The 25,094-nt window shown below is 42.7% G+C and overlaps 1 protein-coding gene across 1 annotated transcript in view; it reads left to right on the top strand.

The window, feature by feature from the left end:
- hs6st1a (heparan sulfate 6-O-sulfotransferase 1a) overlaps nt 1–25,094 on the top strand; it is a 79,795-nt gene that overhangs the window by 13,615 nt on the left and 41,086 nt on the right. The window lies entirely within an intron of this gene.

The following is a 25,094-nucleotide window of genomic DNA, read 5'->3' as shown; positions in this document are numbered from 1 at the left end:
ATGAGACAGTACACTCCACACTGATGCTTGAATCTATATAGGATAATACGAATGTTCTCTTTATTGGTGCTTTGTATCTCCTCCAGTGTTTTTGTTTGCTCGCTCTCTCGCTCTCTCTCTCTCTCTCTCTCTCTCTCTCTCTCTCACTCTCTCTTGCCTGGGAAGTGTAGGACAGGTGCTGAGTCAGACATGGATGCTGGTTTAGATAGGCAGTGACAGAAGCTCTTTTGGAAGCAGCAGTCCTTGAACAAAGTGAAAAGGTGTCAGACCGAAAGCCCTGAGTGTTAAAAGTGGGTCTCTTAAATAAAAGAACTCCTTTCCTCATACACACTCACTCAACCCGCTCGCTCACTCACATTCATACTCACACACTTGCTCAGCTGCTTGATGAGCATGGCCTGTTTTTACTTCGACTTCTCTCTGGGGCTCTAAAGTGCTCTTACTCTACCACCGAACAAGGTGTTTTCATACAGGGCGGAGAGGTCGCTCTCTCAGAGTGTCTTCTGGCTCACATAGCAAGGATTACATTTCTGTCTGTCTGTCTGTCTCTCTCAAACTCACACACACACACACACACACACACACACACACACACACACACACACCATTTTCTCTTTTCTTTCTCTTCTCTTTTACTGTCATTGTATGGTTACCCCTCAGAGTGAGCAGTTGAGCAGAATTAATGAACAGGCTTTATACTTACAGTGTGGGGAAAATCGAGATCCAGGCTTGAAATCCCACTTTACACAGCATATATTACAGAAAACTATTGACACTAAAACACCTTTTGTTGTGACATAGAGTTAGGCAGATTTAAATCCTCTTCAAGGCTTCAACTTGAACATCAGGGGTAAGAGTAGGAAGGATGAGCATATATCTGTGAAAGATGTCTGCGCTGTTAGAATCAGGGAAAGTGTAGCATTTGTGAACAAGACCTGTGTTATCACAACACGGTTCTCTGATTGCATTACGGCGCGTGTTCCTGTGCTGTGAAGGTCAGAGATTTTTTTTTTTTATCTGCTCTTACGCCTCTTTCATTCTCTTGTCACTCATTGTTGTCTTCAACCTTTTGTGCTCGATCTTCCCGAGACCAGAGGAAGTGATGCGTCAGGAAATACAGAGCTGTTATCAGAGAGTGATCAGATCTCTGCTGGCGATAAACAATTGATTGGGCTCAAGTTATGTCACCCAATCTGTCTGATTGGTCCCACATCACTTACTGTATATGTCGGACAACCTTAGGTGGAGGTCATCGAAACACCGTGTTCTAGAATTTCAGTTTTGAGAAGACTTTCTTTTTCTAAAACAGTGTCACAACTCTTTGTCTCATACTCTTTTTTTTTTTTTTTTTCCCTCCCCTCTTCTTGGTTTTATTATTTGAGCGATGGAACACAAAAATGCAAATGTTGTTCCTCAGTGTTTAGCCATGCAAAGCTGAGAATCTGAGCCTCCTCGGTCTCTCTCTCTCTCTCTCTGTCTCTGTCTCTCTCTCTCTCTCCCTCTCCCTCTCCCTCTCCCTCTCTTTTTTAACCTGCTTACAGTGAAAGAAAAAGAGGACAGCGATACCTAAAATAGCTTAAGCGATGAAAAGGAGAAATTGTGGTACAGATTGTGACATTTTGTCTGAATCAAAAACCGAAAATTGCCGTCTCTGAATGTTTTTTTTTTTTTTGTCTTACTTTGCTGTCTTTGCTGAGCGCTGTCGTCTTTCGTGATTTGTTTAGGGGAGTGCGCACGTGTAAATTAGAGCTAATCAGATACGTTTGAACTTCCAAATACTCTCTCCTTCTCTCTCTCTCTCTCTCTCTCTCATGTTCCGTTTCTCATGCTTGACCAGGCGTGTTCCAAACTCTTGACTTCAAAGGAGCCTCTAACTCATCAGTCACTCAACAGGGAGATTCTTTGCAGCAGGCTGAAGAAAGGCTAGCACGAGCGAAACAGGATGTGATGCGGACATTAAAGAATCCCACACAGGATTTGTGGCTCAATTCCATTCTTAGTTCTGGGGTTATGGAGCCAGACTGTGCAGTAGCTCTTCTCTCTCTCCTTTTTTTTTTTTTTATCTGGGACACTTGAAATATTAACACAGTCTCATAATCAGGAGTGCCGAAAATACAAAAGCATATGGCATGTTAACTGAGTACTCTTCACCTCCTTTTCTCTTTCCCTTTTTTTTCCCCCCTTTTCAGTCTCTCTCTCTCTTTCCTTATTCTACTTCAGCACTCTATTTTACGCTTACACCGCAGCCCCCTCCCTCCTTCATCTGCCTCTCAGACACACACACACCCTTTCTTCTCTTGCTATGTCTATGTCTCCAAGCCAAGCATCCTGTTGTGGAAAATGGGAACGTCGGTCGAATTTGCATGGTTCTCCTGTAGCAGATTGTGTAACATAATTCTACCAGATAGCTCCATATGGCACCCCATTCAAAGTGCATCCGAGCCTTTTGATTGATTCAGCTATCCACAGAGAAAAATTGTTGTATTAACACAATCATCCAGTTAGATATCTCGGGCAAGCGCGCGCGTTTCTCTCTCTCTGTCTCTCTGTCTCTCTCTCGCCCAGGTCCAGCCCATCAAATTAAAATCGTGTCACAATTGATACGGGTAAGCCCTGTATCATAGCTATAGTCGCTATAAAATGATTAGTACCGTCATTATCAGTATCCATTTGAGAGCAGTTGTAGATATACATCTGTATGTGGAAGGTGCTCTCCGCGTTTGTATTCGGTTTGAGTAAACGCCACTTGGGGGTTGGGGTTTTTAATCTGTGAATCGTGTTTTTTCGGTGTTTGTTTGAGACTCTGAACGGCGCTTTCCCGGCGTATAGCTCGATATCCGTATGCAGGGCATCTGGTTTGGAAGAGTCAGGATGATGTTAGTCGCAATTTCTCTCCGCCCCGTCCCTCCACTAAAGCTCATAGACTGAGGGGGGGAAAACGGCTACATTTTAGCTGCTGAGCTGAGCAAACAAAGGCAGACTCAAACAAACTTGCTAACGAGTCCTGCCCTCCTCCTCCTCCTTTCCATTTACCCCTCTTTTTTTTTTACCTCCTCTTTTTCAACAAAACAGACAATGGCTGATGAAGCCTGTGACTTCACTTAATCTCCCCCTCTCCACCTGGAGGGATATTCCTAACCCCCCACCCCCAAATACCTCCGACTCAAAGCCCCCCCTCTGCCCCCTCTTAACCCCTATGACAAGCAAAAGCCATACAAGTCCCATTAGGTTGTAGCCACAGGCCACTTTTGTCTCTGTAGGAGTTTTTGTGTTTGTGTGTGTATATGTATGTATGTGTATATGTGTATATGTGTGTGTGTGTGTGTGTGTGTGTGTGTGTGCTCGTGCTCGTTCTTGGTGTAGGTGGTCTCTTTTGTGCATGTCTTTCCGTATGTATAAAAGAGCACATCTGTGCATGTGTGTGCATATGTGTGTATGTGTGTGCACATGTGCGTGTACATATGAAGGGAGGATCCCCCTCCCTTCCTGTCAGGCAGGGTAATCCATTTGACTGGTAGGGCACTAAGCTCTGCTGTAATGCTGGCTAAATAGACTGCCTGCGCTCTCCAGAGGCCCACTGCAGAGACATGCCCGAGGCAGCAGTTACACCAGCGCGTCCCCTATCTTAGGCACTGTGACTGGTTAATACATGAGCTTAGTCTGTTTTCGATGAGAAAAAGACATTGGCTACATCTTTATGTACAGACTCACGTTTGGTGCGGGGAGACACTTAAGAGATCTGAGATCAATAGAATAACGCCTCCTGATTTCAATAACGGTTTTGACTTGTCGTCGGGTTCTCTTCGTCGCTTCTCGTTTTCTTGTAGGGTTAATTTTGCTGGGATGATGCTAAGGCAGGTTCTCTTTCTCTCTCAGTTCTGAAATATTGATAAAAAAAAAAAACAGACTTCCTTCTGCTTCATGCTATCACAGTTGTCACTCTGCAGATCCCAGTATGCTAGCACCATTGTCACACACTTTCCATTTCGAGAGAGAGAGAGAGAGAGAGAAGGGGGGGGGATGGCGTGTTAAAATGCAAGATGTGTTAGATTGCATGTTGTAGGCTGATAAAAGATTAAAAGACAAGCGAGAAGGAGGCTCGTTCCAGCCTCACTTAACTGTAATGTTTTAGAGGGGATGGGACAGTTCGCTAAGGGATTGTGTTTTTCAGGTTGTACTTTTGTGAGAGTCACAGAACTCAACGTGTCACTTGTTAAGACAACTGAGAGAAGTTGTCGAGAGAACGGGTGGCGTTTTTTTTTTTTTTTTTTTTAAAGAAGGAGCACAGGAGAAACTTTCTTTCACACTCTCTCTGTTGCGGTGTCCCTCATATATCGTATTTGCTCTTTTTCTTTTCTCTCAATGCCTTTCAGGTCCTCTCTCCTTCCTTTTTTTTTTTCATGAACCAGGATCTCTAATTTCTGCAGTTATTGCTTTGAGTGCAATATTTTTTTTTTTCCTTTCTCCTCTTTGCACTGGTTCACATGCTCTTTTTTTCAGGTCAGCGAGCATTGGCCTTCGACCGCACAGGGGGATTTTGGGTAATGAAAAGACGAGCCAATCTAGTCGTGAGGAATCAGTCCTGCTGCCTTTTCCCCCGTGGAGGAAATGACCAAAGAACATGGTTGAGGGGGTCACCTTTAAACTCACTTTTTTTCCCCCTTTTTTTTTTTTTTTTTATATCTTCAGCAAACTGTTATGCTCATTCCAAACCTTGAATCATGTCAAATCTGAGTTCAAAAAAAAAAAAAGTAAAACATCTGTAAACATTTGCTAATTAAATTCCTAAGCAATCAATATGGTTCTGATGTGATCTATACAAACGTGAATATCTCAAAGCAGTTTGTACAGGAGTTCTTTGGTCATTTTATTTTGAAGTAAACCTCCACTCTTAGATTGAATAGAATTGATTTTTAACGCAAAGCCGCTCACTTGATTATTTTTGGGAGGCTGCCATGATGAATCGATTATGTTTTAGAGGGAACTGTTTTTTTTTTTTGTTGTTGTTTGTTTGTTTTTTCTTTTTTTTTCTCAGAGCTGGAGTGTCAAGTGAAGTTCTTTTTTTTTCACAGACTGACAAAGGCATCGCTGACAGTTTAATGAAAAAAGGGTCACGCATGGAGAAGCTGAATGCTTGTGGGGAGAATAACCGTGATAGACTTTGTCCCCTATTTATACCTGTACGATTGTACGTGCTGTTCCAGACGGCTGTATCAACAAGGTTATCAAAGCGGCCTTACGCTGAATGTGTTTAGATACTCCCACTTCTCTCTATTCATCTTTTGTATAGTGTTGTGTACATAATGGGATCCTCTTCATTTTACCTTGGCTGTAAAACGGTTAACAGGTGTCCATGTGTTTGATAATCTTTTTTTCTGTGTGTGTGTATGAGCGTAGTAGTCTTATTTTTTTCTCTTTCTTTCTTTCTTTTTCTTTTCTTCTCTTAAAAGAGGCAGCGTATTTAGCGTAGACAAATCGAGAGCTGTACTTTTCCGTCTCCGTAGCTGCAGCTCGGTGTTTTGACAAAATCATTCTTCACCCTCATTGTGGTCCAATACCAGAGGCTCAGATGCGTGTGCAGTTCAGTGCTGTGCACTGAGATGAGACAAAGCCATGTCCAGCGCAACACTGCCTGTCAGACATCACTTTTCTACTTTCTTACTGTTGTTTAGCATTAATTCAAAGAAAAATAGGCATCGGATACATAAATCTCTCTCATTCAGGGATGTGACATTAGCTAAATGGAAATTTTCAACTGAGAGAGCATTCCTTTTTGAAGAGCTAACCTATTTGTTTTATATATGTATATTAAGTACTATATCAATTAAAATATTTATTTGGTTTTGGGATACACACATTTGTCGACTCTAGAAGCGTTTCCTGAGGTAAACACGAGAGAGAAGATGACAGAATGGTCCCTCTTGGCGTGACTCTATTGAATTACGTGAGTAACACATTTGTCATAGATTTCAAAGTCGTATTTGAACACACGATGAGTAAGATGACCTTTTGAGTTCTCTGGAATCTTCCGTAAGCCCCTCCGTCAATTCAAAGCGTGTCTGTGCTAATTCTGCTGTTTTCATTTCCCTCATCCATCAAAATCTCTCTAATCTTTGACTAGCTCATTAGACGGTTAGGGCCCTGCAGGTACTCAGTATGGCACCACTAAAACAAACACGACTGGTCAAGATATTTATTAATATCATGCATGTGCATATAACACACCAGCTCCTCATTAGCGATACATCACGCAGCTGCTCTGAGTGAGAGCCTGGTGATCCATGTTAAGCCCAGAAACAGTGCTGGCCAGTGAAGTAGGCAAGAAATTGTTCTGGAGGTACAATTTTCGGTTATAAGTGCTCTGTAAAACTCCAAACAAAAGACTGCTGACGAGAGACAGTTTCTAATGAGGGGGGGGGATAGATTCTGATTGATTGCCTCTATTATCGAAGTCTGGATCTTTTTTTTTTTTTTTTTCCCCCCCGTCTGCCTTAAAGCTTTTAAACAATGTTTTATTTGAGATAGCATCAGGATTTTAGCTTTGACCTTGTGCAGTGTTTAAGATCGAAACGAAGATTGAAATGCTTGATTTCTTTCTTTCTTTCTTTCTTTCTTTCTTTCTTTCTTTCTTTCTTTCTTTCTCTCCCTTTCTCTCTGTCTCTCTTTCCGTTTTTGTTGCCTGCCCTCTCTGTCTTGTTTGACGTTTGGTCTTAGTGTGTATGTTGGCAGGGCAGATGGCCATTAATGAATGTCTAATAGTGTGTAGTGATTGACATATTGCTACTGTGAATTTAGTGCTGCCTCTTGACAGGGTCAGATTGGATCACACTCATGGTGTATTGACAGACTGGGCACTATGTGAAAAGTTCCAGTGAAATGAAGGAGATGGACTGAAGGCACTCTAAATTTGACAGTAAGAATGGGTAGGGTCATATGGACAGAGCTATGGGAATGTTTCTGCAATAGTAAGTCATCTTAAATATACTATATACTGACTCTGGCATCCTACCCGATTGAGACTGGTTATTCGTTCTTAGCACCTCAGAGGAATGCAAAGACCAGTAAGTCGTAGAATCTCACTTAAACTTAAATACTCTTTTTACTCATTTAATAATCATCTTCCTTTCCTGAGGCTGTACAAGGTTAGAATACTGTTTTACTCCCCCTTGTTCGGCTCCATTATCTAAATCAAACTTGATATTTCTTACTCAAATTTCGCACTTCATACAGCTGGATGCTCAGTGCTGAGGTTTAAGGAGGCAGTGAGAGAGGTTGTGGACAGTGAAAGTATCTCTGAGTCAGGAATGTCTGTTAAACTCCGGTGCGTGACCTCTGCGACCCTGCCGAATGGAATTTTAATTGCCCTGAAGGCCGTGGCTCTTTGTGCGTCTCCGGGCAGCGTGTGTTGAAGGTGAAGGGTGTGCTGACACTTGTGTCTTTTGAAGCTCCCGTGTGCACACTGCTCTGTCTAATTGATTAGAGAGCAGCCAGTCAACTCTGGAGAACTCTGTTTGACTGGGACAATGCAAGGAGGAGGGATGGAGATTGAATGAGAGAGAGAGAGAGAGAGAGAGCATAGGAGCAGGGTCGTCTCCTGAGCAGTTTGGTCACTCTCTCCGTCTCCTCCTTCTGCCCTCCATCGCGAAAAGCACTCCTGTCATTCTCTCTCCTCCACAGCCGTTTTATCATCCTCGTCGGCGATGAACTGAGAACAGGCAGGGAGCAGGATGGGCCGATGATGGAGGAGAGCGACTGATAAAGACTCGCGCGAACGCCCTGAGAACCAAAACTCTGCTTTCTCGGCAGCGAGAGGAATGGATGGAGGGAAAATTAAAAAAGAAAGAGAAAAAAAAAAGAAACGGTGCAGTAATACATCGTGGCGGCTGTGTGTGTGAGAGAGGATTGTGCCGTGAGAACGAGTTGGAGGTGGTCTGAAATGCGGCGCATCTGTTGCTGTCACTTTGACTGTATTTTTCTTGGTTCCGCAATCTCCTCTCTCACAATCACGTTATAAAGCCTGCGTTCAGAGCGGACAGTGGCAGAAGCCTGTCAAAATCCAGATACACACACTTACCATCTCAACCTATTACTTTGCTAAATGATTTCTATTGCATTAGTGTTAGCCTGTTTTTTTTTTCGTATTAATATAAATACATTACGTGGAAAGCCGCCAAAGCTGGGGCGCTTTTTAGCAATGTAAGTTTACTTTACGCGTGTGAGAGAGACCAATGTAAAGTGCGATGGGTTTGTATATTGCATGAAAGGATTATGATATATATGTATATATATAGAGAGAGAGATCCCTCTGAGCGAGGTCTGAGTCCTTTGCGCTGGACTGTTTCCTCCAGAGCACTGGATCAAGCTTTAACCCTGCCATCTGTTGTCACTGTTGCTACTGGATTCGTGCCTTTTTTTTTTTTTTTATTGTGGGGGGGAAAAAAAGCTGCTTTCCTATTGAACTGTTACCCAGTAATGAGCTTTTACAAATTCTAAGAAACGACTTCGTTCACTGAAAGTTAATAGCTGTATTTCCTTTATTGTAAGACTGGAGTTTCTGTCTTTTTTTTTTTTCTTTTTTTTTAAAGTGTCTGTTGTCATAGTAACAGAAACAGCACTGAAATGCCTTAATTGCTTATTTTCCCTGCTTTCACTGATATGACTGAAATTGTATTGTTTGGCATGTTGGCGTGTCTTACCATTATCATATTGTTTACATACACTCTTTAGAGTGTTCTCTGGAGGGTTTTGAGGATTTTGCTGTTTTTTCTTTTTCTTTTTTTTTTCCTTTTTTACTTATCTCTCGATTTCTAGAACATTCTGTGAAATGGATAGCTGACCTCAACCATGCGGTTAAAAAGTTACGATTTCTTTTATTCAAGTGGAATTAAAAAGAAAATGAAAAAAAAAACATGATGATTATCATCATACCTTTCATGCTTGTAAGGCAAAAGAAAAAGATAAAAAGAAATGATAGTGGCCTGTGTACACCAGAAAACAACCTTTTAGGTAAGTAGCACTTAAAAAAAAACAAGATGTAATGAAACCATAAATGGCAAGAGTACCATACAGAGTAAAAGAAAAGAAGAAAAAAAACAACAACAGCAGAGTCGCTTTTCTTGACTTTGGTTGAAATGACTAAACTAGATGTGAGTCTCCCATCTGGTTTCCTGAATGAGCTTTCAGTGGTACTGAATAAATATCTGACCGTGTCTTTGTAATCTTCACAGTTCTAGGAAATGATGTCATCTCAATATAACGCTTCCTGCTCTGCAACAGATCTCTAATTTTCTTAGTGAAGTAAGTCTAATATGCTCCTGTTCTGAGTTCATTTTCCTGTTCGATTTGTTATACCGCCTCACAGACCTGTCCGTAAAGCTCCCGTCACACGCATCCATGGGCAGGAATTCCAAACAGAAGCCTGCAGGTTTCCTAGGGGCATACAGGCGGTGATTGGCTCTAGATGAGCTTGTTTTTTTATTGTGATCCTGTGTGTGTGTGTGTGTGTGTGTGTGTGTGTGTGTACGTGCGTGTGTGCATATGTGTGCATGCCTGTATGTGTGTGTGTGAGCATCTGTGTGTGTATGTGTGTGTGCGCACGTGCCTGCATATGTGTGTATGCCTGTATGTGTGTGCGTACGTGCGTTTGTGTGCGTGTGTATGAATACATGGGTGTGTGTGTGTATGTGTGCACAGCTGGGAGGAATCGATAGTTTCATGGAAGAGTGTGAGAGAGGAAATGACAGGGTGGCTAACAGCTTGCCACTGGCTAGTCACTAAGGGAGACAGCTGTAATCTACTCTGAAGACCCTGCTGTCTGCCCTTGTGCTCCACCATTTCAACATCTAACATAAGCATAAAAAGAAACCTTATTCTTGTCTAATAGATAAGAACAGATTTCTTTAAATGGATGCACCATGAATTTTTATAGAAAGAGGCATGTAAAATTAGCATTGGCATAGAGCAGTAGAAATGCCACTGATTGCCACAATCTAATGTGGGGGTGGGGGGGACAGCGGTAACATAAGGAGCTTTCATCTGTGTGTCCTTATTTGTCTCTGCGTGTGTCTTTGTTTTTGCCGCATTAAAGCTTTTTTCACTATTGTCTCTTATTGAGTGATGCACTTGTGCATGGACACTCTGCCTGGTGTGTACGTGTTGTGTTTCAGTGTGCCAGCTGCTCTCTCCCTCTCTCTCTCTCTCTCTCTCTCACACACACACACACACACACGCAGTGCTGAGTTGAATCTGCTGGCTGATAGGATAGATTGCCAACAGAAGTGCAGCCCCCTGCTCCTCTCCCTCCCCGCTGATGTGTGGAGTCCAGATTGTAATTATGATATCTCCACCCTTACTGAGTTTTGCTTTCACTGGTCTCCAATGCCAGAGAGAAGGAGAGGAGGGGAGAGAGAGAGAGAGAGAGAGAGAGAGAGATGGAGGGAAAGGGGACTCTCTTGCAGGACTAGAAGATACTATCAGTGTGTTTTTTTCCATCTCACAGATGGAGCCGTATCAGCAGGCAAACACAGTTTGTGCCAGTCCTCTCTTAACTTTTTTATCTATGCATCAGAGCCCTCTCCTCGCCTCTCCTCTCCTCTCCTCTTAACAGTTTAATGGTTTTCCTAAAAGTAAGTAGTTAGAGAAGTCAGTTTAAAAATCTGTGAGGTCTCTCTCAGATGAAGTCATACTTTTACTCCCATTCAGAGTATGTCTGGCAGATATCGTTAGTTGTCTTTGTGGTGTAACTTAATTATACACCAGAGTATTTGGAATCCATCCCCACAAACCAAGCATGACAGCCTCCTTTGAGAGTGCCTGCATAGGGGCTGCTGTTTGCCCTCTGATGGGAAGCAGAGAATCACACAGGCCTTTATCTCCATACTGTAACCCATGTTTGCTGCTTTCCACCTCAGCACCTGTCTTTTTTTTTTTTCTTTTTTAACCTTTTTATGTCACCATATCTTTTTTTTTTTTTTTTTTTTACACAACACTCTCTTTGTCTTGTCGCTTCTCTTCTCTTCTCTTCTCTTCTCTTCTCTTCTCTTCTCTTCTCTTCTCTTCTCTTCTCTTCTCTTCTCTTCTCTTCTCTTCTCTTCTATCTTTCTCCTCTATCTTTCTCCTCCATCTGCTGTCGTGCCCACTCGTCTGAGGCCTGGCACCTCTTCTGAAGGAGCTTGTCCACTTTGGGGAATAATATCTGGAAAGGAACAAAAGGATTTCATTTTTATTCCTGCTCCATGTTGAGTCCCCCCGTCTCTTTGAGCCGCTTAGACGTGTTTGCTTCAAAAGTCTCATGAAGTCCTTCTCTCTGTCTTTCTCTCTCTCTCTGTGAGTGAGTGAGAGTGTGTGTGTGTGTGTGTGATTTTGTTTGTAATGGTCTGTCCTTTCTACTGAGGCCTCTGTGGGCTGTATGAGTATGGCTGATGTTGTGTTTTGTGGGTTTTAAGTTGAAAGCAAATCCAAAACAATCTTTTATGCATGTAAGCCAAACAACACTATTGTTAAAAAAAAAAAAGGAATTACATCTTATCTATCTCTAATTGATTCAGTTTTAATTAACTTACTGAGAAAAATGTGGATGTATAAAAAAGGATGAGTCCTTTGTTTTGATTCTTTTTTTTTTAGGATTTAAGGAGAAATGAAAAAGAGGAGAATTTACAATAGTACTGTTGACTCTGAGGAAATGATTAGTTCATAGTTTTTATAAGGCTACAAACACACTACACTCACACACACACACGCATGCACACATGCAATATTTATATTTATGGCATTTCTTTGTTGCTATTAATGTTTGTGTCTGGGCCTACACGTAGCTCAGGAGAACAGAGAGGTCAGTGTAAGGACAAGGGGGGCTGAGTGTGTTCAGACATGTACACCTTCTCAAAGTTTAACTCTGTCTCATCTCTGCTCTGCATTTGTTTGAATGCCTGAGAGTCGATCATTGATCATTTCATGCTTATCTGCCCTTTGTCAACCTTTGCCCTCTTGAACTCCAACCAAGCTGTCCTAAACTCTAACCAAACACTTTTTAAACTTCAACTCAGACCCCCACGACCTCTAACATTTTAGATGTCAGAGGGATTATGAGCCTGCACAGTATAGCAAAGTAGTTTTTCTCCGAGCTGTCGTTAAAGAAAGCTCATGTCCTGCTCTTGATCCTGGTCAAGAGTATTAGAGAGGAAATTAAAAAAGGTGGGGGAGGGAAACCCTAGACCCACAATCCATCTTTCCCCCGTGTATTTGGATGCAAGGCTCGGAGGAGAGACGTCGTTTATTTATTTATTTTTTTTCAGAACGTGTCCCGGAGAAGGGTCACGTCTGAACAGCGTCAATGTCGTTTTTTGTGACAGCGATCAGTGTTCGATAAATTCCGCAAAGAACACCGAGTGCAGATGACAAGGAAATAAGTGGGAGAAAAAAACCCAAAACAAAAAAACAGGATGAGCTAGTGCTGGATGGAAGAGCTTGAGTCAGTTAGGCGAGCGTTTATCATTAACATGCGTATCTCTCTAGCTCAGTGTATAATTGGGCAGATGTTGGAAGTGCAGGGTGAAGCAGGCAGAGCCATTAAACCTGGAGGTTATCTGTGGTCGGATTCAGCGTGATGTTTGGCTCTAGTATACTCACAGCCAGCCACAGAGCACATAATCTACTCCCAATCCTGTTAGTGCTGTGTGAACTCTCTCTGGCTCTTTTCTCTCCGTTTGTGTGTCATTCAGCATATAGGACACACACACACAAACACACACACACACACAAACCACATGCAGTTCTCTACAAAAAAGGACCAGAATGGAACGAGACCTTCATACACAGTGATTAAAAAAAGTTGTAGAGAATTTTAGTATCTAAATGTTATCTAGTGAGAGGATCTGATAATCCTCCAAATGCCTTTTTTTTTCTTTTCCTTTATGTGTTCTGCTTGTCTTCTGACCTGTGGGGTTGTTGGCAAAGATCTCTTAGCGCTACTCTGCTATGTTGGCCAATCTCACCAATACCCCCCCCTCTCCCCTCCCCACCCCAAAGTTACACAAAAACCCAACAGCAAATCCCAGACAGCAGTAACACTAACCACCTGTCTTTATCACAATACTTAATGACATATCCCTGCACTCCTCCCAGTAACTAATGTACAAATTGTCAAACCCTAGCCCCATCTCATAATAATCTGTTCAACACTGCAACGCTGCCCGTAGCAGTCGTCCACAGACAGACACAGAAATGAGCTCCATCTTCCCTGTTCCCAATTCAGTTACTACAGCTCAGCCAACCCTGATCTTATTTCCCAAATAAGCCATGGCTAATCTTCTCCCCCTCTAAGGACCCAGAGACTGGCTCTGGCCCCTAACTCAGCGATCCACACAGGAAATGCTAAGTGTATTATTGGAAGACACAGGAAGCGGTTCTCCTCAGCCCGACTGCAGTTCGCTAAGCACCAGGTCGCTAAGGAAAAAGACTTTGGAGTCTACTTCCCCTCTACATAAACCGAACTGCGCCATCCAGTCGGTTCAGGATTCGTATATTTCCATGTAAAAAAAAGTATGCAGTTGTCCTGATTTTCTTTATCCTTTTTTTCAACTTTGCAAAAAAGGACGGAAACATGGGATAAAAAGAGAGAGAGAGAGACACAAAAATCTGTTGCTTGTTTTCTCAGGAAGCAAAGGGAGGCACTCGGGTCATTTTCACCTTATTGTGTAGCCTTGTTTTGAGTTCACACTCTAGAACATGCTTTGACTAGCACTGTGTTGTTTATTCCTGGTCTCCCTGGGCCTCGCTGAGGTTCATAACCTCCACAGTGCGGTAAACTGCACAAACTCCCTACTCTGTTCCTCTCTCTGTTTTTTTTTTTTGTTGTTTTCTTTTTTCTTTTTTCTTTTTTAGCACTGCTTTTCTCACTCACATGATCCTGTGAATGTTTGATCTTCTGCTTCGTCTTTTTATTTTTTCTCCCGCCTTGGCGTGTCTTTGAAGTCTCATTACTTCTGCTGGTACCAAAGGCAGCACCTCTCTTGCTGCCTGGTCATTTTTACCGTGTGTGTACACAATGGCCTGAAACTGACCCTGGGTCTTCTGCTATTTTTGACCAGTGATTGCTGTCGTGAGGAATTGTTGTCTTTTGTAGTGCAAGTAAACCCTTTATCGAGAGAGAGAGAGAGCGAGAGAGAGAGAGAGAGAGAGAGCGCTTTCTTTTTTATAAGTATTCATACATCAGTGCTTCTCTTTATCCACCTGCTTATGGTTTAGAGGCTCCAGAACACACCACAGTCATACGAGCGCAGCCTTTTAACAGCTTTTTCTCCACAATGTGACAGAAGCCCATCTATACATGCTGATTGAAGCTATCGTGCACACTGATAATGGGCTTTTACAGGCAAGTGGCTCAGTCATTGTAACCTCTACTGTCTTGCCTGCTTGTCCCCTCTTGGGCTGTAATTGCATTTCTGACTCATTGCGTTTAGCTCCGCAGATCCACCGCCACCCCCCCACCCCACCCCCCACCCCACTTGTCCGTCCTCTGCTCCCGTCCACCTCTGTACGATTAGCCTGCACTGCCGCAGAAAGGTGATGTCGGCTCAGCTGTCTGGGGGCCAAGTAATTGCGTTAGGCCCAAAGATGCCTGTCGACGCTTGAATGTGCGGATTTTCGCGCCTATGAGACGTGGTTGAATTTACGTGGAAACGGGTCGAAATTACAGCTGTTAGGATCAGCCCGAAGCCAAGTGGACCGCTCCCAAGCACCGCCACACGTTTGAGAACGTTGATCCCGGGAGCGAGATAGGAATCAAATGAAAAGTGTCATCACGTTGCTATTAAAGACATATTAACAATGTTCATGGAGATGAATGAAAACCAAAACAGAGGTAAACTCGGTGCAGGGGACATTTATTTCAAGACTGGCAGAAAATCCTTTACCAGTTTGTGTTCATAGTGTAGATGCAGGTATGAGGATGAAATCCTGTTGTGAATTGAACCATTTATTAGCGCTTTGCTGAAGTACTGCTAAATCTTTGTACTGAGTGTTGGATTCAGGCCTGTGTGTTAAGGCTGTGACAGAGTGTTTGTATCACATGATGGTTATAAGAACAGAACACTGACAAAAAAAACTGACAGGACAGTTGAAAAGTTCTTTTCTATCTCACTGTCACACAGAGCCAGCCCGTAACCATAAGGCAAATTAAAATGTGACAAATTAGCATCGCCTTGACTTTTGTCATGTCATAACTGCATAACTGATGATTCATACAATCCATTTATCTCACAGAGACACACTGTTGTACTTGTAATGATGTCACAAATCTAACAGTTCTTTTTTCCCCCCTCTTTTCTCTTCCATGTCCCCTCATTATCTTTCCCTCTGCTGAACAACCTCCTCCATCACAGGTAAGCTTCTCTCCCTCCCTCTCTCTCCTTGTCTGGGTGCATATTTGTGTATTATGTCCTTGTACTGTCTGGCTATTTGTAAAGTCCTGAGCCAAACACAGACTGTCTTTGAAAGCTACATAAAATATTCCTCTAAACTAACCAGCCTGTTCCAAAGAGAAAGGAGGAACAAAGATGTTTGCCTGCTTGAGAATCTGCAAGGCTATTGCTAGCACACCTGGCATTGTGTAGGGAACTGGAATAATTTTGTATCATTGGAATTAAACAAACAGCGAAACTCATATTGAAATGTATTTTTTTCTTTTACTTGTTGTCTCTTCCCTGTGTGGGCAGTGCATTTTTTTTTTTTGGTGTAGAGCCATTACCACACTGGACTTGATGACTCAGCCCAATGGGCTTGAGCTGAGGTTCTGGGTGAAGTCTGACCCGGTAATGTGTTGCACCCATTATTTGATTTGACCAAACAGAATGAAATGGAAATATACAGTCTCCAGAATAAGACTCCATTCAAGGTCCTGAATGAGGGACTCTATCGAGTTGAGTTTTAAAAGGTTTTACTGAAATTTTACACTGTCTGATGTAGAAACACTTCACAGGTTGGGAATGTTGACGTCTTTTCTAGTGAATATGTATGAGCAAAATCCCTACATGCCTTTATATTGTGTACATACGTTTATTGGGATTGAAATATGCAACAAAAACGCATGATTTATAGAGTGGGGGCCTCTTGTTTGATGTTAATGTATTTGTGTGGGTGAGTCCATTCTGCCTATTTTTGGGCATCTTTTTTCTATGCATGCATGAAATATGTGCATGTATATTTGTTTCATGTGTTTCTGATTATTGGAGAGGCAATACGTTTCAGTTTATTTATTTATTTTTTCTCTCTTAAAATGATTTATTCAGAATGACAAAAGTGCACCTTAAGTCAAGCAGTGCTATTTTTTCTTTCTTTCTTTTTTTTTTTTCAGAAGATTTAAATGTTTGTGTTTTTACTGATGCCTGGATTTCTGACTGACCCGTTTTCACGTTTCAAAGTGAAATAGTCCTTTTTCTTTGAACAGAGCCTATCTTCGCACCTCAGCAAGGCTCAGGCATACTTTGCGTATATTGATTTAGAGTTTTGATATCCTATTAGGTGCAAGTGCAGGCACATTTACGAGTATGAAATATAGTCCATATAGTTTTGATCAGACCCCTACAGAAGAAGAAGGGTGAATGATGTCGGTAAGCGTTGGGATACGGAGATCAGGACGGACTGTACCTTAACGTTTAAGTTTGTTTACTTTTCTGAACATTGATATTGTCAGTAAAGCTATGCGTGTGCGAACGTGTGTGTGTGTGTGTGTGAGTGTCTGTGTGTGTGTGTGCGCCTGCGGGTTTGTGAGCCTGCGTTCGCATGCACGTCTACGCGAAAGCGGGTCTTCTAAGAGAGAGGAAATTGCCGCGCCACGCAGTCTGTGTCTTATTTTGAAGGTAAATCTGATAAGCGTGAGACGCGCTCGCTTCCACGGTGGCGGGGAATCGGTGAGCTCAGGGAACGCGATAAACGAGAGAAAAAGAGAGAAAAGAGAGGGAGCAGCGGGGAGAGATAATGAAATGTTCCCGTGCAGCGTGGAGCTGTGCAGGAGGACGGGAGTGGGTGGATGAGGACGAGCCCAGGCGGCATGGCTGTAATCTGAGCTGAGTCACACTGTTAATATGAAACTATGGGTTCGTGTCTGAGGGAACTGAAGGGCCAGATACTGTAGGGGATAGCTGGAATAGCCAGGGCTCATTCTGGACCGCTGTTATGTAAACGCTTCCGAGGAGGGTGTCGACCCCTGGCTGGGGTGTTGTGGGTGTAGTGGAAAAAGGATGACTGTTCTTAATACGATTGTGAGTGTGTGTGTGTGTGTTTGTGTGTGACTACTAGTTTTTGAGCAAATGGTTTCTTTCCTGTTATTTTCCCCTTGAGTAATGTTGTCTGCTCAGCAGGAAAAAGCTATCTCATTGGGATTTCCTCTTTGATCAATTTTTGAATCTTTATCTTGAGCTCCACCTGATTTGTCTCTGAAGTTTTTCCAGGGGTCCCAGTGTCTCGGTATTGTGTTCAGTACTTCCACAGACCTTCAGGAAGCATCATTACCACACTCTTTCAGTAGGAGCTTTCCTCACCCTCCTTTGTAGCCACCTTCTCAGTATACGGCTGTCAGTTTTTATTCCTGGATGGATTCTCTTTCCACAAAATATGTTGCTGTTGAATCTTATGTTTGTGTTTGTGTTTGTGTGTGTGTGTTTGTGTGTGTGTGTGTGTGTGTGTGTGTTTGTTTGTTTTGTGCTTTTGTACAGATAGTTGGTGCCTCACTAAGCATTTGAGAAGCCCCCTCTCTTAATATTTTGTACTTTTTAGTTTTTAGTTTTCTGACCGTTATCTCTCATCTGAACCTTGTGAACAAAAACCTGTAGCTTAAGCCACTCTTAACATCGAACCGATAAGAAAAAAAAAAAAACTTGATTGACTTGATTTACTTATGGATGAATATTTTATTTTATTCTATTTGATTTGATCTGATTTTTTTTTTGTTTTTTTTTTAAATTCAGTATTCTGAACTGTTCCGACTGGAACTTTTTTCATACCCAAACACACAGCCGCACGTACACATACATACGGGAAACAGCAAACAAAACACTCTCACACACTATTAGCGCCTTCACTCTCTTATCTGAAGAAAAGCTGTCTGGATGCTTGCTGTGACCCTGCTGTGGTTTCATTATAAATTAATGCTGAGGAACAGGTTATGGGGAGAGATCTTGTTCTGACTCTCCAGGAACATTCTAGGCTTTGTAACTTGTCATAACGAGACACTCTGCTTTCTATTTTCTTTCTCTCTGCCTCTCACTCTCTCTCCCAACTCGCTGAACGTTGCTTAAACCTCTACCTGGTCTCTCTAGAGAGATTACGGACTTGGACTTTTACTTTTGGATAGGACCCGTTAGATGGTGCTGAACTGAAAGCTTTCAGAGATTCTCAAATTGTATGAAGGTAGAACAAGTTGGCTTAAAAAAAAAAAAAAAAAAGTCCACTTCAACCTGTCCGCCCAATCTTAGAACAGGAGAGAGGCAACCTTTTTTTTTTTTCTTTGTCTCCAAAACTACGGCATTTGAGACTCAGTTGATGACTTTGCGTGCTCTCTTTGTCTCCTAGGCACACGCGTCTCTAGTCTGATCTTCTCAGTCTGTCCTGCAGAAACCTGGCATGTGAATACATGTGAGAATATTTGTTAAAGAGATATATGTGTGAGTAAAGATCCAACTGTGTAAATGCCTGTTTTGATCAGATTGTTCCAGTTAGTATTGGCAGGTGAGATTTCAGGATCAGAATTCATTCCTGTACTGATGAAGGGAGATGAGAGCTGACTGAAGGAGGTGTGGAAGGTAGAGAGGACCATGAGTGTTCTTTTGCTTCAAATACTTGACAGGATGATTGTGACTGACTTCGGTTAGCCTAGGTGTGTGTTTGTATGTTTGTTTTCGAGTGTGTGTGTGTTTGCGTTTGCGTGAGGGAGAGAGTGAGGGAGAGAGTGGGGCTTTGTTGTGAGACGGATATAAACAGTGAGAAGAAATGAGGAGTTAGGAACACATGCTGGTAAACAAAATGATTAATGTTTTATTGAGTTCCAGTAGTGAGTAAAACAGAAGCTCTTATATCCTCAACCCTAGACCAGGGACACCAAGCCAGTGGCAACAGATACACGCTGCTCACCGAACAGGTGCATGTGTGGTGTGTGTGTGTGTGTGGGCGTTTAGTGCCTAGTGTTCCATTGACATTTGCTAGCATACACCGCACGCAAACAGGTGCGAAGCTGTGTATGTACGTGTGTGCGTGTGTGTGTGTGTGTGTGTGTGTGTGTGTGTGTGTGTGTGTGTTTGAGAACAGGTGTAATAGGCAGTGTCTGTGCTGATATTGGAGTGGTTTGGTTTGTTAAACAGTGATTAGCGTCTCTTTGTGAACAGTCACCAACACAAATACTGTTCCAGTAAAGCACTGAAGACCACATCCGATGATGCAGATAGACACCAACACAGTGGACGTTCAAAACACAACACATGCAGAAGCACACACACATGATAGGGCTTGTGTCATCACTAGGACTGTGGGCTGTGCAGTACACAAAACCTTCGACTCCAACTCCGACTCCTCAATCTATGGTACCACTGGCTCCGACTCCAGTAACCCAGTTTTGCCTCCGACTCCACGACTCCGACTCCACAGCGCTGGTGATTACAGTCAACTCTTATCATTTACCATGGCTGTGTGATACTGGCTCTCTCATGTCTTTTGAGCTTTAAAGCAATCAAAGCAGTTCTGTGATATGATTTCAAGAATGTAATGGGAAAACCATAGAAGCGAGAGACAGCGAGAGACAGCGAGAGAGAGAGAGAGAGAGAGAGAGAGAGAGAGAGAGAGAGAACCATTTTAGCGCTTTTAGTATCAAGTTTGTGCATCATAAAAGTAAAACAAAATATGAACCACAAACACCATTCAAAACAGAAAGTCTTCAATAATTCATTCATTATAACTGCACAGAAAGCATAATTATAGCACCACTGACTGCAAAATATTTGCAGATCTTCCATGGCTTTTTAGAAATGACATTTGTTCTCTCATTTCAACCATCAAGCTTTTTCAGCAAGTTGTAATCTTGAATGGGGGAGAGAGAGGGAAAGAGACAGTAATTGACAGGATACTGAATGGAATAATTGAGTAGGAGGTTGATTTAAGAGGTAGAGGTTTATGAGAGATATGGTAAATTGTTTTGGTGGGCTGCATGCTTTCTCCAAACTGTGCCCTGAACTCTCTGACCTCTGACCTAGGACAGAGGTTATATGCTGGGTCAACAGGTCCCAGTCAGCCAATTAATATAGAAGAGACATGCTTTGAACTGGCAGCTTTATGCAGAATGTGCATGCACTTGCACGCACACACACACACACACACACACAGAATGAGAAGGAGAGAAAATGTGCACACAATGGAGGGAAGGGGCGCGATGGTTTAGGGGGTGGAGACACAAGTTCAAGATACTAGTTGTAACACCATATGCACCCACTGACTTAGAGTGTGTGTGTGTGTGTGTGTGTGTTTGCATATGTGATACAAGCATATTTGTGTGATTAGCCGCGTGTGTTAGACGCCCGATAAAAGGAGAGGAGGAAGAGGGGTCATTCTGAAGGCAACGTTATTAACTCAGCTAGACCCCTCCCGATCCCATACACACGCTCAACCCCGCCCCCCCCTACACACACACACACACACACACACACGCAACACATCCGCCAAGGTTAGCGTCACTGGGCGCGATGTGACAGGTCCCCTGACTCCCGTCATTAAAACACTATAGACTGTGCGCTGGGAGATGTAGCGAGTAGAGAAAAGCACTGGCCTTTGAGGTTTAGAGGACTGTTAATACTTAATGTTCCCGCGGCCTCCACCGCACATGAAATATTCACCAGAATATGAAATAATGATGAACATTGATGGAATGAAACCTGCTAATTTGACTAACTCCCTTTTTCTTTGTCAAAGAGAACAGAAAAGGCCGCGATTGGAACTTTTCATGTCCTGAATCCACGCGCTGTGGACGTTATTTGAAGCAAGTGGACGTTGTACCTGTGTCGGGGAGTGGAGGGGACCTTTTGTTATTTATTTATTTATTTATTTTTATGCAAGCGTTTGTCCCACCGGACTGTCACACATCTGCAGCTCCTCCATGTGAAGTGCACTTACTGCTCCATATATTATGTAGGACAACTGTCCTGGTTCGCTCAATTGCATTCACCAAACTAGCCAGAGTCTGACAGCGTATAATCTAAAAGAGAATTCGCTGAATGATGATAGGACTACACTTTTTTTTTTATCAGTTTGTTGTATTGCCTTTCTGGGAACATTTTATTTATTTATGTAGTTTTTTTTCTGCATTGAAATGAAAGCCATGCCAGTGTGTGACAGTGGATGTGTAGTGCATTTTTAACTATTTGTGTGCTTGAATGTATTTTTTATTGTCATAAATGGAGCGTATATGAAAGTCTGCATTTTTCCATGAGTGTTTGGTGAGTGTGTGTGTGTATATCCATTTTTACACTTGCCTGTGTGTCTCTGTGCGTCCGTGTGTGTGTGTGTGTGTGTGTGTGTGAGAGCGGCCACATATTTCAGTGCATGTCGGTGTGTTCACAGGTGTCCTGTTTTCATAAACTCCCCTGTGTTGATCCTGGCATTTTCAGAAGCATATTCATACCACATCAACTGTTTCCAGCTGCCCATTACTCCCATGAGGCAGCAGCGGGCCTCTCAGGCACTCTGCCATGGCCCAGCTTCTCCTGCCCAGTGCACCGACACGTGAAATGTTAGTTGGGCTGAACGGGAGGGGGAAAAAAAAAGGCTTTGCTTTGTGTTCCTTGTTGAAAAAAAAAAAAAAGTTAAAAAAAAAAAAAAAAAGACGGGATGAGAGAGAAGGATATAAGGGCTTGGTGACAGCTGGGTCAGGGAAATAATACCACAACGGGCATCGGTGCTCCACGGCCTCTCTGAGCCGTTCGTACGACTCTGAACACTTCGTTTCACTCTGTTCCTCGATACTGTCCCGGGACCGCCTTCCTGCTCGCAGCCTGTGATGTTCAGGAGCCCGACCAACATACTCATAAAATAGGATTCAAAGTGAACGACACGCACGTGAGGGATTCTTTTTGGATCAAATCAGTCCAAAAACCCCATGTAAGACTAGCTTATGTTTTAGCAGAATTTGTGTATAAATCTTAACATTCCCTTTTCTGATATTGAGTTTCTGAGTGGTATGATCACTTCTCTAGCTCTTCTAGCTGTGTACATACCAGGGAGTCAGTGTTGTTTTGTTGTGTAGCGTTACTGAGAGCCTGCTGCTGGCCCTAAGAGGGAAAAAAAAGGTCTGTGTGACTTTGATATGAGCTGCCTCTTTAATACAGTCACAGTAGAGAGAGTGTGAGAACATCTCCTTGCTCTGTTAGTCCCTGGTGTTCAGACAGTGGGGTTAGTGTAAAACCTGTCAAAATGTCTTAAGAGCACTGGATGTGGTGAGATTATCTCTATGTTTGCACAGACGTAGCCAGATTTAGCTGATTTGACTGGAGGAACGCTGACGTGCGGATCAATAAGGTAAACACAGGATGACTGGGGGATTTTTCTCCATTCTGTAACTTGCTCCACCGTTTTATTGTCTTCCTGTGGGAACAAACAGGGAACAGAAAAGATGATCACTGCTAGAATTACAAAACAAAAGAAAAATCCCTTTAGAATGACTTTAGATAGTGTTTATGATGTTAGCAGTGCACATTAGCAATATATCAACAGTGTGCTTTCTGCTAATGCTGAGTCCCAGTTTGGGATTGCAGGTCGAATTACCTTGCTCTTATTCGACTTGGTGGAACTCGTTCTGAGCAGGCTGCATTGTAGACGCTGCTAACGGCAAAACATGACCCGCACAATAGGCTCGTGCCCCTGTCAATAGCCGGATTGGCCAAGATCTATAATCATAAACTTAAGTGGCATGGGTGTACTTATTCATCTGAATTCCTGTTAACCTTTAGCCTCCTAGCCACTGCTGTAATGCTATACCTACAGCCTGAAAAAAACTCAACAGCCTCCACACGGGCTCATTATAAGTCTTACCTCTGCATTTGTTCTCACCTCAGACAGTTTTTCAATCAAACACTTGGAGTTTTCTCTTTTTTTTTTTCTTCTCCCCTTTCTGTCTCTCTTTCTTTTTTTCATTAAAATGCTCATTTTCCTTAACAACGTAAAGCGCGCTCAAAAGGACATTGATTTTTCTGTGCCATTAACGCTGGGGGCTGTGGTGACCATGAGTTTCCAAGTAAAGTGCTTTTAAAATGTCAGATGAGTTAAAAAATAAAACAGAGAGAGAGAAACACAGTTTCTTGCAGATGCCTTGCTTTATGCGTGCGACGTGTAATCTTGGTGATGCTGTTGCTGTTTAGTCTCTTACATGAAGACAGAGTGGGAACTATGTAGACTCAGAGAGACTGTGAAAGTCATGCATTGACATACTTGTGTGAGAGAATTAAAATGTGAGAGAATTAAAAGGCACTGGGAAGTGCAGAGCCTATTGTCTTAGAAAACTGAAGTAAACTGTTAAATTGCAGTGATGTAACTGTCTGGGACTGGGACAATAGGTTCACAAGGGTGAATATCTCCTCCAGGGAGTTTCTCCGTTCAAATCTAACTTACTAAATTAAATGAACCTGAGTGAGAAAGAGATGGAGAGATGGAAAAAAGAAAAAATCCAAACCAGCAGGAAAAACCTTGTAAGATGAAGTCACTCTAAGATAAGAACATATGTGTATGTGTCTGTGCCTGTGTGTACATATATATTTACACTATACACTATATACATTATATCTATCTATCTATCTATCTATCTATCTATCTATCTATCTATCTATCCATATATATAGATAGATAGATAGATAGATAGATAGATATCCATTTCTTCCTATTCACATCTATCCAGAGAAACCCCCCCCCCCCCATTTTTTTTTCTATATCACTGTGCTATTCATACTGGACAGGTTTACCTTTCAACCATGTCTCAAGTTAAATCTCAATGAGACTGGATGTGACATCAGTTATCAGCAGCGTTCGGTATCTGTCTCTTAGATGGGAGCTAAATTGGAACCGGTGTCTTGTCCTTCATTAAAGATTAATCAAGGCGTGTCCCACGGCTGAGGCTCTGAAAGGGCAAAGCTAATGAATGCACTTTGCTGGGGATGACATTAACACCTATGGGACTCTCTCAGTACAGCAAGATGGAGGGCTAACAAAAGTCATTTTTCCCTCTCTATCTGTCTCTTACTCTCTTTCTCTCATAATGTCTGACCAGCTCCAAGAGGAAGGCTCCCACAGGCTCTCAGCCCAGTCGTTGCTATTGTTTTTTTTTTTTTTATGTTTTTGTTTTGTTTTGGACGCAGACAGGACTCGCTGGCTTGTGCTATTCGCTCTGCTGTGTCTTTATCCGCTGTCCTCTCTCTCTCTCTCTCCAGGAAGCTTTCGTGTAGCATTCTATAATGGGATTGTGTCATTTTGACAAGGAGGTATTCTAGCCGTGGTCCGGCCTTATCTTATAATTTAACACCCCCGTTGGCACGGAGACCTCAAATCTTTCTCTCCTTTCTTTCACCTCACCACACAACAGTGCCTTTATCTTTTGTCTCCTTGCTTCTCCCTTCCTCATGTCCTGTGTTGCTAAACCCAAGACAGTATGTGCGTGCATGTGCGTGTATTTGTGTGTGTGTGTGGGTTAGAGCGCTTGTGTGTGTTAATGTGAAATGTGTTTGGATTTCTTTGTGTGTGTACACTTTGCACAGTTGAGATGAAGATGAACACATTGTATTTGTGGTATTTGTGTATGTGAACGTGTTTGTGACTTGGGATGCTGAGTGGATGACCTCTGTGAGTAAAGGCGATGTGAGCAGGTTCAGGGTTGGGCTGTGTGAAGGTGAAGCTGTTAGTCAGGCCTGTGTGGACAGAGCCAGTGAAGTGTGTTAAATCCTACCTGCTGTGAGGTGCATTTACCCCTCGCAAGGCTTACCACAGGGCACACACCACTGCACCTCCAACTCTGTAGCCCTCAGATAGACCCATGGAGCATAGCAGAACTCTCTCTCTCTCTGTGTGTGTGTGTG

The sequence above is a fragment of the Chanos chanos genome, chromosome 5 (assembly GCF_902362185.1).
Source record: "Chanos chanos chromosome 5, fChaCha1.1, whole genome shotgun sequence".
In the NCBI taxonomy this organism is placed as follows: domain Eukaryota; kingdom Metazoa; phylum Chordata; class Actinopteri; order Gonorynchiformes; family Chanidae; genus Chanos; species Chanos chanos.
This window is presented reverse-complemented; position numbering and strand designations above follow the sequence as displayed.